General features: G+C 36.9%; 1 long non-coding RNA gene across 1 annotated transcript; it reads right to left on the reverse strand.

Moving 5' to 3' along the window:
• Nucleotides 1-447: 447 nt before the first annotated feature.
• LOC107826914 (uncharacterized) lies at nt 448-13,087 on the reverse strand. The gene is made up of 2 exons (XR_012694210.1): nt 11,879-13,087; nt 448-1,049 (listed from the first exon to the last, which is right to left on the reverse strand). It is a non-coding gene; the product is annotated as an uncharacterized LOC107826914 (long non-coding RNA).
• Between the last annotated feature and the right edge of the window lie 329 nt (nt 13,088-13,416).

Consider the following 13,416-nt stretch of genomic DNA (forward strand, 5'->3'; position numbering starts at 1 on the left):
GGTTCTAGCACGGTCGCTTAACTATTAAAATTGGCCTAATTATCTGATTTACTACACGTTTTAAACCTATTGTGTATTTTAACTTTATAACCGCTTTTATTTATTTAAAACCATTTTTTAGGATTTATGGAATTTAATTCTTGAATAAGTTACGATTGTCATACACTTGACGTTTTGGAACACACCGCAAACCACGCTACATGAAATGCACCCGCGATTCACGATATGTTTATTTTATTAGTATTCGAAGTTGTTATGATCGGTTCACATGAAATGCACATCTGAATTGGGGAATACGTATCGAGACTATGCCACGGGAGTCGTACACATAGTCACGATGATTTATTATAACACGCGCCTAAAGCAAACTACGAGATATTCAAAATGTTTTCTATACTAGTTGGTATTAAGCTTCCTCATAGTTAACTTCAATAAATCAGTCAATGAAAAATGATTTTTGATCATATTCTCTTATTAATAGTAAAGAACTAGCCTGTCAAAATAAGAATCAAAATAGGCAGACAACATAGCGAAAAGAACAAGGGGAGCAAGAAAACCAAATTCAAGTGCTTCTATGCAAATTACAATATAGCTAGGAACTATAATATGTTTCTTAAACTGAATCTATGAAGAAAATGACAAGGTGTACCTCATCAAAAAATCTTCTAGTTCCCGCGATTCCACAAGAATATAGAGAGGCTTTCCATTTAGCTTGATTTGACCCTTGACCTCTAGCACTCCGATAACGCAACCACATTCAACCACTTCAGCCTCCATCCGTTCTAGAAGTTTAATTGCAGCAGAGAGCGTTCCACCAGTAGCTACCAAATCGTCAAATATGACTACTTTCTGTACAGCTCCAACATGCATCTCCAAACAATCTTTCCCATACTCCAGTTCATATGATTCTGCAATTACCTTACCTGACAATTTTCTTGGCTTTGCGTAAAGGAACAAACTTTGCACCAATGGCTAGAGCTACAGGTGGACCAAACATGGACCCTCTAGCTTCAATTCCAGCAACAACAGAGATGTCTATGTCTTTGTACCTGTAAGCAAATTTATATGCACAGCCAATTGGTATAGCAGAAAAACAACAACAATTTCCTTTGAAGGCCCAGATTTTCGGAAGATCATCTCCTTTTTAGATCTGAAATTGCTTTCCAATTAATAAAACTTCAGCAATTATGACAACTGAAAATCGAACTTTCAATTGATGAAATTTCCAGTAGTACACGGACAAAAATCGAGCGAACGATCTATAATATCCAACATTTTTGTCATGTGTACAAAGAGAAGAAACGATGATTCCGGATCTCGACGGCGACGAACTCGAACACCTTCAAACTCGAGCGAATCCCATAATTTGAAAACAAAATTTCGAACAAAAAAGGGAAAAACAGAAGATGTATCTTTGTTTGAACTTCTCAATCAAATGTGAAAACTAAAACTCAGATTAAGAATATATTTGCTGGATTTTTCTTTTGAAATCTAGGCCTCATGGATCCCTACCATACATACTCATTTTGGGTACTCAATATAGAGCTGAAAGAAGACACCCACAAACTCAAAACATGCAAATTTTGTATCCTTTTTCTAAGATTCAGAAAATGCTCGAGCTGGAGTAGTCTTGATCAACTTTTATTCAACTAAGGACCCGAATTTAGACCAAGAATTGTATCTGTGTCTCTGGGTGTGCTGAAGGAGAAAGGGGTCACTGGATTCAGGGGTGTGGGGTTTGAAGAAGATGAAACACAGGGGGTGGGGTCTCCTATGAAACGGCGGATCTGATGTCTTGGGGGTCTTAGGCGTTAGGTCTAGTTCTATTCTCCCCTTGATTTTAGGAGTTAGCGTTATTTTATAGGGGTAGGAATTAGGTTAGGTCAAATTGGGAATGGGTATGGGCTTAATGTTTTGGGCTTGAAGGGATTTGGGTCATGAATTTGGGCTAATTAACTTTGGGGTAGGAAGACTAAATCAAAATCTTTTTGTTTTCATTTTTATTTTCTTTGATTTAAAAATCTAATAAAGTCCTAAATTAATCCTAATCAATCTAATTTGTAAAAATTAAAATTGTTTATCTATTAAAATAACTAATTAACTTAAAACTAAATAAAAATACTACTTTCTAAAGACTAAAAGCTAAATATATAAAAATGATATTTTTTGTGATTTTTCTTAATAAAATTAATTCCTACATGCAAATTAGACCTAAGATGACTTGAAATTAAAACGTAACATTTTTATCATTTTTCTATGATTTTAAAAAATTAAAAATGCATGAAATGCAACTAAATAAAGAAAAACTTCTAAACTCCCTTAAAAGTTATTTTTAATCTATTTTTAGGAGTTATTTTCATGTAAGGCAAAAATTAGGTGCTCACAGCTGCCCCTCTTTGATCGGAAACATGAAGAGTTTTCGGGCAAAGATAAACTGAGCAATTTTGAAAAAGTTTGACCGAACCTTGCTTCGGAGGTTGCCTACATATCCTTGGCTATAAAGGAATCAGGTCGGTGTAGTTCTGGAAGGATGATGGAGTGATGAGTTCGATAGTCGAGTGAGGTTCCGTCGAGGCTCCAGTCCGCAGTCCTGTTATTACATCAAAATCAAAATGAAAAAGACTAACTAAACCTATCAGCTACGAGTTACAAGATTCCTATCTATAAATCTTCTGAAGCTTGATCTTGAGTTTTGGCTGGTTCTTTCTGCAGACTCTGATCTGAATCTTGATGCTCGTTAGCTGTGAACGCTGGTTCATTTTTCTTCAGCTTTTCGGATCAAGGCGGGACATGCAAAGCTTGTGACTTCAATCATATCTTGAGCAATCTGCATCTTTTATCCGCTTCTGCACTTAGAGTTCAACTTCTTTTCTTGTTTTTCTTTTCTTTTATTTGGATTGAGACTTCTTCTTTTGGTCATCTCAAACCTCGTGCCTCATGGTAAAAAATATGTTCAGACACCAAAACAAACAAACGAAGAAAATGTTTCTGCCCTAGTTTTCACTAGAAAAATTTCATGAAAGCAATAAAATCAGGATTGTGTATCCTTGAGGAAAAGAGATTAAGGAGTGAAAACTCTATGTCTAAAATGAAACCAAATGGGGATCGGAAGCCCTAAGTTTGAAAGATTGTCAGGTTATGCTGGAAAAATGAACGGGTTATGCCAGAAAGGTCCTCGGGTTATGCCGGAAAAGGTCCTCGGGTTATGCCAGGGATGTCCACGGATTATGTCGGGAAAATCATCGGGTTATGTCGGAAAAGAAAAAGGTCCTCGGGTTATGCCGGGAAAGTCATCGGATTATGCCGGAAAAAGGCTCTCGGGTTATTCCGGAGAGGTCCACGGGTTATGCTGGGAAAGTCATCGCGTTATGCCGGAAAAGAAAAAGGTCCTCGGGTTATGCCGGTGAGGTCCACGGGTTATGCCGGGAAATTCATCGGATTATGCCGGAAAAGAAAAAGGTCATCAGGTTATGTCGGGGAGGTCCACGGGTTATGCCAGAAAAAGGTCCTCGAATTATGCCCGGGAGGTCCACGGGTTATGCCGGGAAAGGTCATCGGGTTACGCTGAAAAAGAAAAAGGTCCTCGGTTTATGCCGGGGAGGTCCACGGGTTATGCCGGGAAAGTCATTGGGTAATGCCGGAAAAGAAAAAAGGTCCTTGGGTTATGCTGGGGAGGTTATGCCGGGGAAGGTCATCGGGTTATGCCGGAAAAGAAAAAGGTTCACGGGTTATGCCGGGGAGGTCCACGGGTTATGCCGGGAAAGTCATCGGGTTATGCCAGAAAAGAAAAAGGATCCTCGGGTTATGCCGGGGAGGTCCACGGGTTATGCCGGAAAAGTCATCTGGTTATGCCGGAAACGAAAAAAAGGTCCTTGGGTTATGCCGGGGAGGTCCACAGGTTATACCGGGAAGTCATCGGGTTATGCCGGAAAAGAAAAAAGGTCCTCGGGTTATGCCGGGGAGGTCCACAGGTTATGCCGGAAAAATCATCGAGTTATGCCGGAAAAGAAAAAAAAAGTTCTCGGGTTATGCCGGGGAGGTCTACGGGTTATGCCGGGAAAGTCATCGGGTTATGTCGGAAAAGAAAAATGGTCCTCGGGTTATGCCGCGGAGGTCCACGGGTTATGCTGGGAAAGTCATCGGGTTATACCGGAAAAGAAAAAAAAAGGTCCTCGGATTATGCCGGGGAGATTCACGGGTTATGCCGAGGATCAACTAGGGATTGGGACCTTATACTAGAAAAGACTACCAGGTTATGCTGGCAGCGACTAGGGAATGGGACCCTATGTTGGAAAAATGTAGCTAGAGATTGAAAACCCTAGGCTACCTCGGTTTTTGAATTTTTCTTCTTCTTTTTCATTTAATTTTTTTTAGAAAATAAGTAAAAATACAGGAAAGAATTCTGAGGAGACTTCCTTTTTGGATTGATTATTGGTGCAAATCTAGTTCTAGCCCTTGCGCAGTTTCTCTTTGGTTGCACTTGCTTCTTGCAAGGTTGCTTCGGATTGCACCTGTTTCATGTTTTCAAACAAAGAACAATTGTTAGTTAGTAGCGGTGGTTGGTTTTGTGGCCTTGATTGTTTCAATCACTTGATCTCGGCCCGGCTTCTTTGATGAAGATCTCAACTGCAACTGTTCGTTCCCTGAGGACCGATTTCATTTCAGGCCCTAGAGAACCTCTGGTTTTTCTAGACTTCGCCATGACGGTTGGTCGGTGGAACTCAACCTTTTCAACTTTATTTTGCCTCTATAGGCCTTACCCTTCTGACTTGTTTTTTTTCTCTTCTTTTTTTCTTCTTTTTTTTCTCTTCTTTTTTTCTTTTTTTTCTTTTTCTTCGAAGTATTGGGGAACTTTTTGGCTCCTCAAGCTTTGCTGCAACGGCTAGTCGCGTGGGACTTAACCTTTTCCAACTTTATTTCGCCTTCGCAGGCCTTTCATTTCTGGCTTCTTTCTTCCAACTTCAATTTCAGAGCATTTGGGACACCTTAGCTTTTCAAACCTTTTGTCGTGACGGTTAGCCACGTGGGACTCGACCTCTTCAACTTCATTTGCCTTTATAGGCACTTCAATTTTATTTTCTCCTTCCAAAAGTTTTGATTTCGAAACATCGACCACCATGGCCAGTCGAGGTCGACTTGACGCCCTTGACGAGGCTGGGTGCCTTTTTTCACATTAGCTCGTGTCAAACGGAAGCCCTGTAAATCAGTCTTGCCAACCTTTCTTTGTCTTAGTTTCGGAACAGAGTTAGACCGAAAGGGATTCAAAAAAAAAACAATGGAATGGAGAATGAGTTTAAAACAAGAATTGTCCCTTTCGGGGAAAGGAAAGGACTTATCTGGAGTACATGCAGATTTCAATGAACATGGCATGCCTTTTGGACTGGATACCTGATCTGTGTAAACCGTCCGACTCTCAGAAATTCATAACAACTTTTGCCTTAAAATCGAAAAACCTTGCCAGGACTCTGTCGATGCCTATGGCTGTGAGGATCCTCTTTTCGGTCAGGGGCGCCCTTTGCGGGTTTTCACGAGCTGACCTCTCTCATTTCTTTTCTCACCATCGCCTATAGTGCTTTTTGCGAGTTTTCACTAACAAGACTCTCATTTTTAGTTTTTCTGCTTACCATCGTCTTACGGTGCCCGTGTGGATTTTCACCAATAAGACTCTCTCATTTTATTTCTCGCATTTTGTTGTATCGGATCCAAGTAACTGTATCCTCCCATTTTGAACCTCTTTCCCGATTGATCAGAAAGACTTGAACAGGGTTTTGGGTAAAAAGATTTTGGATTGAGTTACAACTTTGGAGCCATTCAGGCGAAATCATCGCCGAACCATTATAACTTCTGCCCCAGTTGAAACTTGTAGGGAAATTTGAATTTTTATTTTGGTGTGACTGAACCCCAGAGAAAGGCTGCATACGTATCCTTTTGGAATCAAGTCGAACGTAGTTCAGGGAACTTTGTTTTTGGTTTTCTTTTGTTTTTCTGTTTTGTTTTGTTTTTCCTTTCCTTTTTCTCTATTTTTTTTTCATTTCATTTTATTCAATTTATTTTTTATTTTTAATAACAGTTTCAGTTTCCAAAGAGAGTAATCAAAGAAAAGTAACCGGCTCAAAGGGTTTGCAAAGGGTTGATAGTGTTTGGGTAGTGAGAATAAAAGCCTTCTTCATCCCAAACGGAGAACATTAATACTATATAGAGGATCCAATATAGTACCTTTGACTACATTTACGTTGATAGTTGTTTCAGGGACGTTTCCTTTGATGTGTCCCAAATACAACGCTCTCTTTTGGCAGTACTCTTGTTGTAATGTATGGACCTTTCCAAATTGGAGCCAATTTCCTTCAACTGTTCCAACTCTTTGTTTTATTTCCTCAAACTTAATCTTCTTTGCATTTTGACTCTTGATTCATTATTTCGAAGACTGACAGCGTTTTGGGATCTGGGCATGAAGTCCGCAAGCATGTCATGTTATTGAAATCTGCATTTAACAGAACTGAAAGGAGAATAAGAAAAACGACAAGATTAAGAAAAGAGACATTGCTAAATTTTATTTTATTTTTTGATTTTGATGATTTTTTTTTTTTTGAATTTTAAAAGATAGAAGGGTTAACATCGAAAAGTAAGACAATAAAGTAGAACATCCGGACCACACCCTGAGATAATCCGGACGCAGAAAGGATAGCAAGACTGGCTACCGAGATTCCCGTCTGATAGGGAACATTCAGGCTTAGCGTCCGTTTTTTAGGCTTTTCTTCTGTCTCGACAATGGCTGCAATGGACTTCAGTGCCGGATCAAATTCTTCATCTTCACAAATCATTCCGACTATTGGTCCGGTGTTGTGAGCAGGCAACGAGTTGTTTGCCACATCAGGAGCCTCTTCGTCCCGAAAAACGAATCTATTCAGCTTCAATCAAATCTTCAATTGCCCATTTGAAGGTCCAACGGTCCTCTATACTGTGACCCACTGCTCCAAAATGGTATTCATATCTAGCATCAGCTCGGTGCGAAGGGGGACTCGGGTTTTGGCCGGTTTTGGGCCTCTGGCTGCAGCAGACCTCGCCTAACTAGCTTTTGGAACAAGCCCGAGTATGATTTATCAATATGGGTAAACTTATTCCTTTCGAAAGGCTCTCTTGGGAGAGGATTGTATCGAGGATCATTTGGTTGGGCATTATACGGAGCTTGGTAAGGATGGGCATTTCTGGGAGGCGGAGCTCGATTTTGTGTATAATGTTATGGCCGCGTGCAAGGTTGCGCGTTCATCACCCCATACCAACAAAACCAACCACCTGATTAGAACCTGGCTAATTTGCTCACACCACAACCTCGTTAGTTTTGAGACATTTAACATATAGGAAATCGCACGTTGGGAATGTAATGCACCTAACAGTTAAACGCTTCTACCATGTGTTTGAACGGTTGTATGGTTCATCCCGGCCTTAAGTAACCCTTTCAGTATGTACCTCTTTTCTTTTATTTCTATTTCTCTTTAATCACTCCTGATTTATTTTATTTATTTTCTTCTCTGTCGCTCTTTTATTTGTTGGCATTCTCTATTCTTTTTCTTTTCTTTTTTGTTTTTGTCACTCTTTTATTTTTTATCACTCTCCTTTTTTCTTTTTTTTCACTCTTTTCTTTTCTTTTTTTTCACTCAATTTTTCTTTCTTTCTTTCTTTTTTTTGGTTTATTTTTTCCTCAGTTTATTATATAACTATGATCGAATCCGATGGGGATTGCCTACGTACATGACGCCGCATGAATCAGATCTTGCGTAGTTATTGAGAAATGAGTAGATAAGCTAACTCTTTTTTATTTTTTGTTTATTTTTATAAAACTCGGACCAAAGAAAAACATTTTTTTTCGATTTTCTTCTTCTTCTTTTTGTTTATTTCTTTTGGAATTTTCGAAAAAAAATGCTTTTAAAGAAGAAAGAAAATATTTTATTTTATTTTTTGATTTTGATTTAATTTTTTTTATTATTTTTCAAAAAAAAGACTTCTAAAATTCATTTGCTTTTTGTTTGAACTTTGGGAATTTTAAAAGTAAGAAGAAAATATTTTTTTGTTTGAATTTTTATTTGTTTTCTCTTTTTCTAAAGAATTAAGAAAATATTATTTTATTTTTTTTATTTAGGATGTTGCCTCTTAATTTTTGAAAGAGGGACTTTTAAGAAAATATTTAGATATCTGAGTTTTTTTTTAATTTACAAAAGTACTTCTAAGGAAAAACGAAAATAATTTTGGACTTTAAATTTTTTAAATTTTATGACATTTACAAAAGGAAGACTTTTAAAGAAGGAAAAAAATACTTAAAAAATAAAGGAGACCCGTATTTTGGATTTTGATTTTTTTATTTCCATTTTTCATATGAAAGACTTCAGAAAGAAGGGAATTATTTTTTGAGTTTAATTTTTTTCTTTTTTGAATTTTAAAAGATAGAAGGGTTAACATCGAAAAGTAAGACAATAAAGTAGAACATCCGGACCACACCCTGAGATAATCCGGACGCAGAAAGGATAGCAAGACTGGCTACCGAGATTCCCGTCTGATAGGGAACTTTCAGGCTTAGCGACCATTTTTTAGGCTTTTCTTCTGTCTCGGCAATGGCTGCAATGGACTTCAGTGCCGGATCAAATTCTTCATCTTCACAAATCATTCCGACTATTGGCCGGTTTTGGGCCTCTGGCTGCAGCAGACCTCGCCTAACTAGCTTTTGGAACAAGCCCGAGTATGATTTATCAATATGGGTAAACTTATTGCTTTCGAAAGGCTCTCTTGGGAGAGAATTGTATCGGGGATTTGGTTAGGGATTATACGGATCTTGGTAAGGATGGGCATTTCTGGGAGGTGGAGCTCGATTTTGTGTATAATGTTATGGCCGCGTGCAAGGTTGAGCGTTCATCACCGCATACCAACAAAACCAACCACCTGAACAGAATCTGGCTAATTTGCTCACACCACAATCTCGTTAGTTTTGAGACATTTAACATATAGGAAATCACACGTTGGGGATGCAATGCACCTAACAGTTAAACGCTTCTACCATGTGTTTGAACGGTTGCATGTTTCATCCCGGCCTTACGTAACCCTTTCAGTATGTACCTCTTTTCTTTTATTTCTACCTCTCTTTAATCACTCTTGATTTATTTATTTTATTTATTTATTTTTTTCGTCTCTGCCGCTCTTCTATTTTTTGGCATTCTCTTTTCTTTTGCTTTTCTTTTTTGTTTTTGTCCCTCTTTTATTTTTTATCTCTCTTTTTTTCTTTCTTTTTTCACTCTTTTCTTTTCTTTTTTTCACTCAATTTTTCTTTCTCTTTCTTTTTTTTTGGTTTATTTTTTCCTCAGTTTATTCTATAACTATGATCGAATCCGATGGGGATTGCCTACGTATTATGATGCCGCATGAATCAGATCTTGCGTAGTTCGGGGAGATTGAGAATGGAGTAAATAAGTTAACTCTTTTTTATTTTTTTGTTTATTTTTATAAAACTCAGACCATGAAAGCTTTAAGACCAAAGGAATACATTTTTTTTTTCGATTTTCTTCTTCTTTTTTTTTGTTTATTTCTTTTGGAAATTTTGAAAAAAATGCTTTAAAAGAGAAAGGAAATATTTTATTTTATTTTTTGATTTTGATTTGGTTTTTTTATTATTTTTGAAAGAAAGACTTCTAAAAATTCATTTGCTTTTGATTTGAACTTTGGGAATTTTAAAAGTAAAAAAGAAAATATTTTTTTGTTTGAATTTTCATTTGTTTTCTTTTTTTCTAAAGAATAAAGAAAATATTTTTTTTATTTAGGATGTTGCCTCTTAATTTTTGAAAGAAGGACTTTTAAGAAAATAATTGGATTTCTGAGTTTTTTTTTAATCTACAAAAGTACTTCTAAAGAAAAACGAAAATATTTTTGGACTTTAAATTTTTTTAATTTTTATGACATTTACAAAAGGAAGATTTTTAAAGAAGGAAAAGAATACTTCAAAATAAAGGAGACCCCTATTTTGAATTTTGATTTTTTTTATTTCCTTTTTTTCGTATGAAAGACTTCAGAAAGAAGGAAACTATTTTTTGAGTTTAATTTTTTTTTTTTGAATTTTCTAAGGAAAGATTTTAAAAAAAGGAACTAAAGGAAAATATTTTTGGATTTTTGAAAATTGGGGTCTGAACCGATGAGGTTTGCATACGTATCTCACATCCGGTAAGAATCAGACCCGCGCAGTTCGGTCAGTTTTGACGTAACAAGGAAACATGACACTTGAGATTTTGGTCTCATTTTGAAATGACCTTTCTTTTTGTCCTTTTTCTCCAGAATTTCAAAAGAGTTTCAGGATTTTTAAATACCTGCCCCACTCTTTTTTTTCCCTATTTTAGAAGATGGTCAACGTGCAAGCCGAAGCAAACAGATACGCAAGTAGCACGTAAGATGCATCAGGATGGTCTTTTTTAATTTGGGTACACCTGTCCTAGACGGACCCAACCCATGTGTTGAGTCTCCAAAGTCAAATGTACATGATGCAAACAAGCGTTCCTACTAAGGATCCGGCATTAGGCTATGTTATTCTAGGTTTAAAAATCTGGGTGTATTTGTTCTAGACCTGCCTTACCCCAGCGGATAGCTCGAGCCGAGGGGGGCAGCGTACCAGGAATAAAGAAAATTTAACCGGCTTTGCAACATGTCCGAACCTCGTTCTAAAATTGGGATACGACTCTAACAGAAAAGAAGTCACACAATGTGCACACTTCCTAGATGATTTAGAAGACTCAGAGAGAAGAGGGTTTCATAACAATTTTTATACAGTTCCACAATATCAAAGCGGTAAAAAGCGGCATTTAGCACATTAGGCTCAAACATATAAAAATCAGATAATAAATAAATCTAAGTATAACAGTTATTCTAAGCTCGAATTCTTGAACCCTGAACCAAAAGTTCTGGGTTCTTTTGCCCTGCAGAGTCGCCAGAGCTGTCACACCTCCTTTTTACCACTCGAGGGGGTATATAAGGGAGTTTTTCCAATTAAAATTACATTAATCGAAATGGAATTATTTAATTTAATTTTTCAGAGTAGGACTTGGAATAGTTTATTTAGTCTCTCAAGTCACCGGTTTATTTTAAAATCCCAAATCGAGGAAAATTCGACTTTATTTTAAAAGCATGCGAACTAGAAATTCTAAATAAGGAATTCTGTTAACCCGGGAAATGGTGTTAGGCATTCCCGGGTTCCGTGGTTCTAGCACGGTCGCTTAACTATTAAAATTGGCCCAATTATCTGATTTACTACATGTTTTACACTTATTGTGCATTTTAACTTTATAACTGCTTTTATTTATTTAAAATCGTTTTTTAGGATTTATGGAATTTATTTCTTGAACAAGTTACGATTGCCGTACACTTGCTGTTTTGGAACACACTGCAAACCACGCTACATGAAATGCACCCGCGATTCACGACATGTTTATTTTATTAGTATTCGAAGTTGTTATGATCGGGTCACATGAAATGTACATCTGAACTGGGGATTACGTATCGAGACTATGCCACGAGAGTCGTACCCATAGTCACGATGATTTATTATAACTCGCGCCTAAAGCAAACTACAAAATATCCAAAGTATTTTCTACACTAGATGGTATTAAGCTTCCTCATAGTTTAACTTCAATAAATTAGTCAATGAAAAATGATTTTTGATCATATTCTCTTATTAATAGTAAAGAACTAGCCAGTCAAAATAAGAATCAAAATAGGTAGACAACACAAAGCGAAAAGAACAAGGGGAGCAAGAAAAACAAATTCAAGTGTTTCTATGCAAATTACAATATAGCTAGGAACTATAATCTGTTTCTTAAACTGAATCTATGAAGAAAATGACAAGGCGTACCTCACAAAAAATCTTCTAGTTCCTGCGATTCCACAAGAATATAGAGAGGCTTTCCCTTTAGCCTGCTTTGACCCTTGACCTCTGGCACTCCGATAACGCAACCACATTCAACCACTTTAGCCTCCATCCATTCTAGAAGTTTAATTGCAGCAGAGAGCGTTCCACCGGTAGCTACCAAATTGTCAAGTATGACTGCTTTGTCCCCTTGCTGTACAGCTCCAACATGCATCTCCAAACAATCTTTCCCATACTCCAGTTCATTTGATTCTGCAATTACCTTACCTGATAATTTTTTTGGCTTGCGTAAAGGAACAAACTTTGCACCAATGGCTAGAGCTACAGATGGACCAAACATGGACCCTCTAGCTTCAATTCCAGCAACAACAGAGATGTCCATGTCTTTGTACATGTAAGCAAATTTATATGCACAGCGAATCGGTATAGCAGAAAAACAACAACAATTTCCTTTGAAGGACCAGATTTTCGGAAGATCATCTCCTTTTCAGATCTGAAATTGCTTTCCAATTAATAAAACTTCAGCAATTATGACAACTGAAAATCGAACTTTCAATTGATGAAATTTCCAGTAGTACACAGACAGAAATCGAGCGAACGCTCTATACTATCCAACATTTTTGTCATTTGTGCAAAGAGAAGAAACGATGATTCCGGATCTCGACGGCGACGAACTCGAACACCTTCAAACTTGATCGAATCCCATAATTTGAAAACAAAATTTCGAACTAAAAAGGGAAAAACAGAAGATGTATCTTTGTTTGAACTTCTCAATCAAATATGAAAACTAAAACTCAGATTAAGAATATATTTGCTGGATTTTTCTTTTGAAATATAGGCCTCATGGATCCCTACCATACATATTCATTTTGGGTACTCAATATAGAGCTGAAAGAAGACACCCACAAACTCGAAACATGCAAATTTTGTATCCTTTTTCTAGGATTCAGAAAATGCTTGAGCTGGAGTAGTCTTGATCGACTTTTATTCAACTAAGGACCCGAATTTAGACCAAGAATTGGATTTGTGTCTCTGGGTGTGCTGAAGGAGAAAGGGGTCGTTGGTTTCAGGGGTGTGGGGTTCGAAGAAGATGAAATACAGGGGGTGGGGTCTCTATGAAACGACGGATCTGATGTCTTAGGGGTCTTAGGCGTTAGGTCTAGGTCTATTCTCCCCTTGGGAGTTAGGTGCAGCAATTAGGTCAGGTCAAATGGGGAATGGGTATGAGCTTGGGCTAATTAACTTTAGGCTAGGAAGACTAAATTAAAATTTATTTTTTTATTTTTCTTTTTCTTTGAATTTAAAATCTAAATAAATCCTAAATTAATCTAATTTGTAAAAATTAAAATTGTTTATCTATTAAAATAACTAATTAACTTAAAACTAAATAAAAATATTACTTTCTAAAGACTAAAAGCTAAATATATAAAAATGACCATTTTTTGTGATTTTTCTTAATAAAATTAATTCCTACATGCAAATTGGACCTAAGATGACATGAAATTAAAACGTGGCATGTTTTA

Source organism: Nicotiana tabacum, chromosome 8 (genome assembly GCF_000715075.1).
Source record: "Nicotiana tabacum cultivar K326 chromosome 8, ASM71507v2, whole genome shotgun sequence".
NCBI lineage: Eukaryota > Viridiplantae > Streptophyta > Magnoliopsida > Solanales > Solanaceae > Nicotiana > Nicotiana tabacum.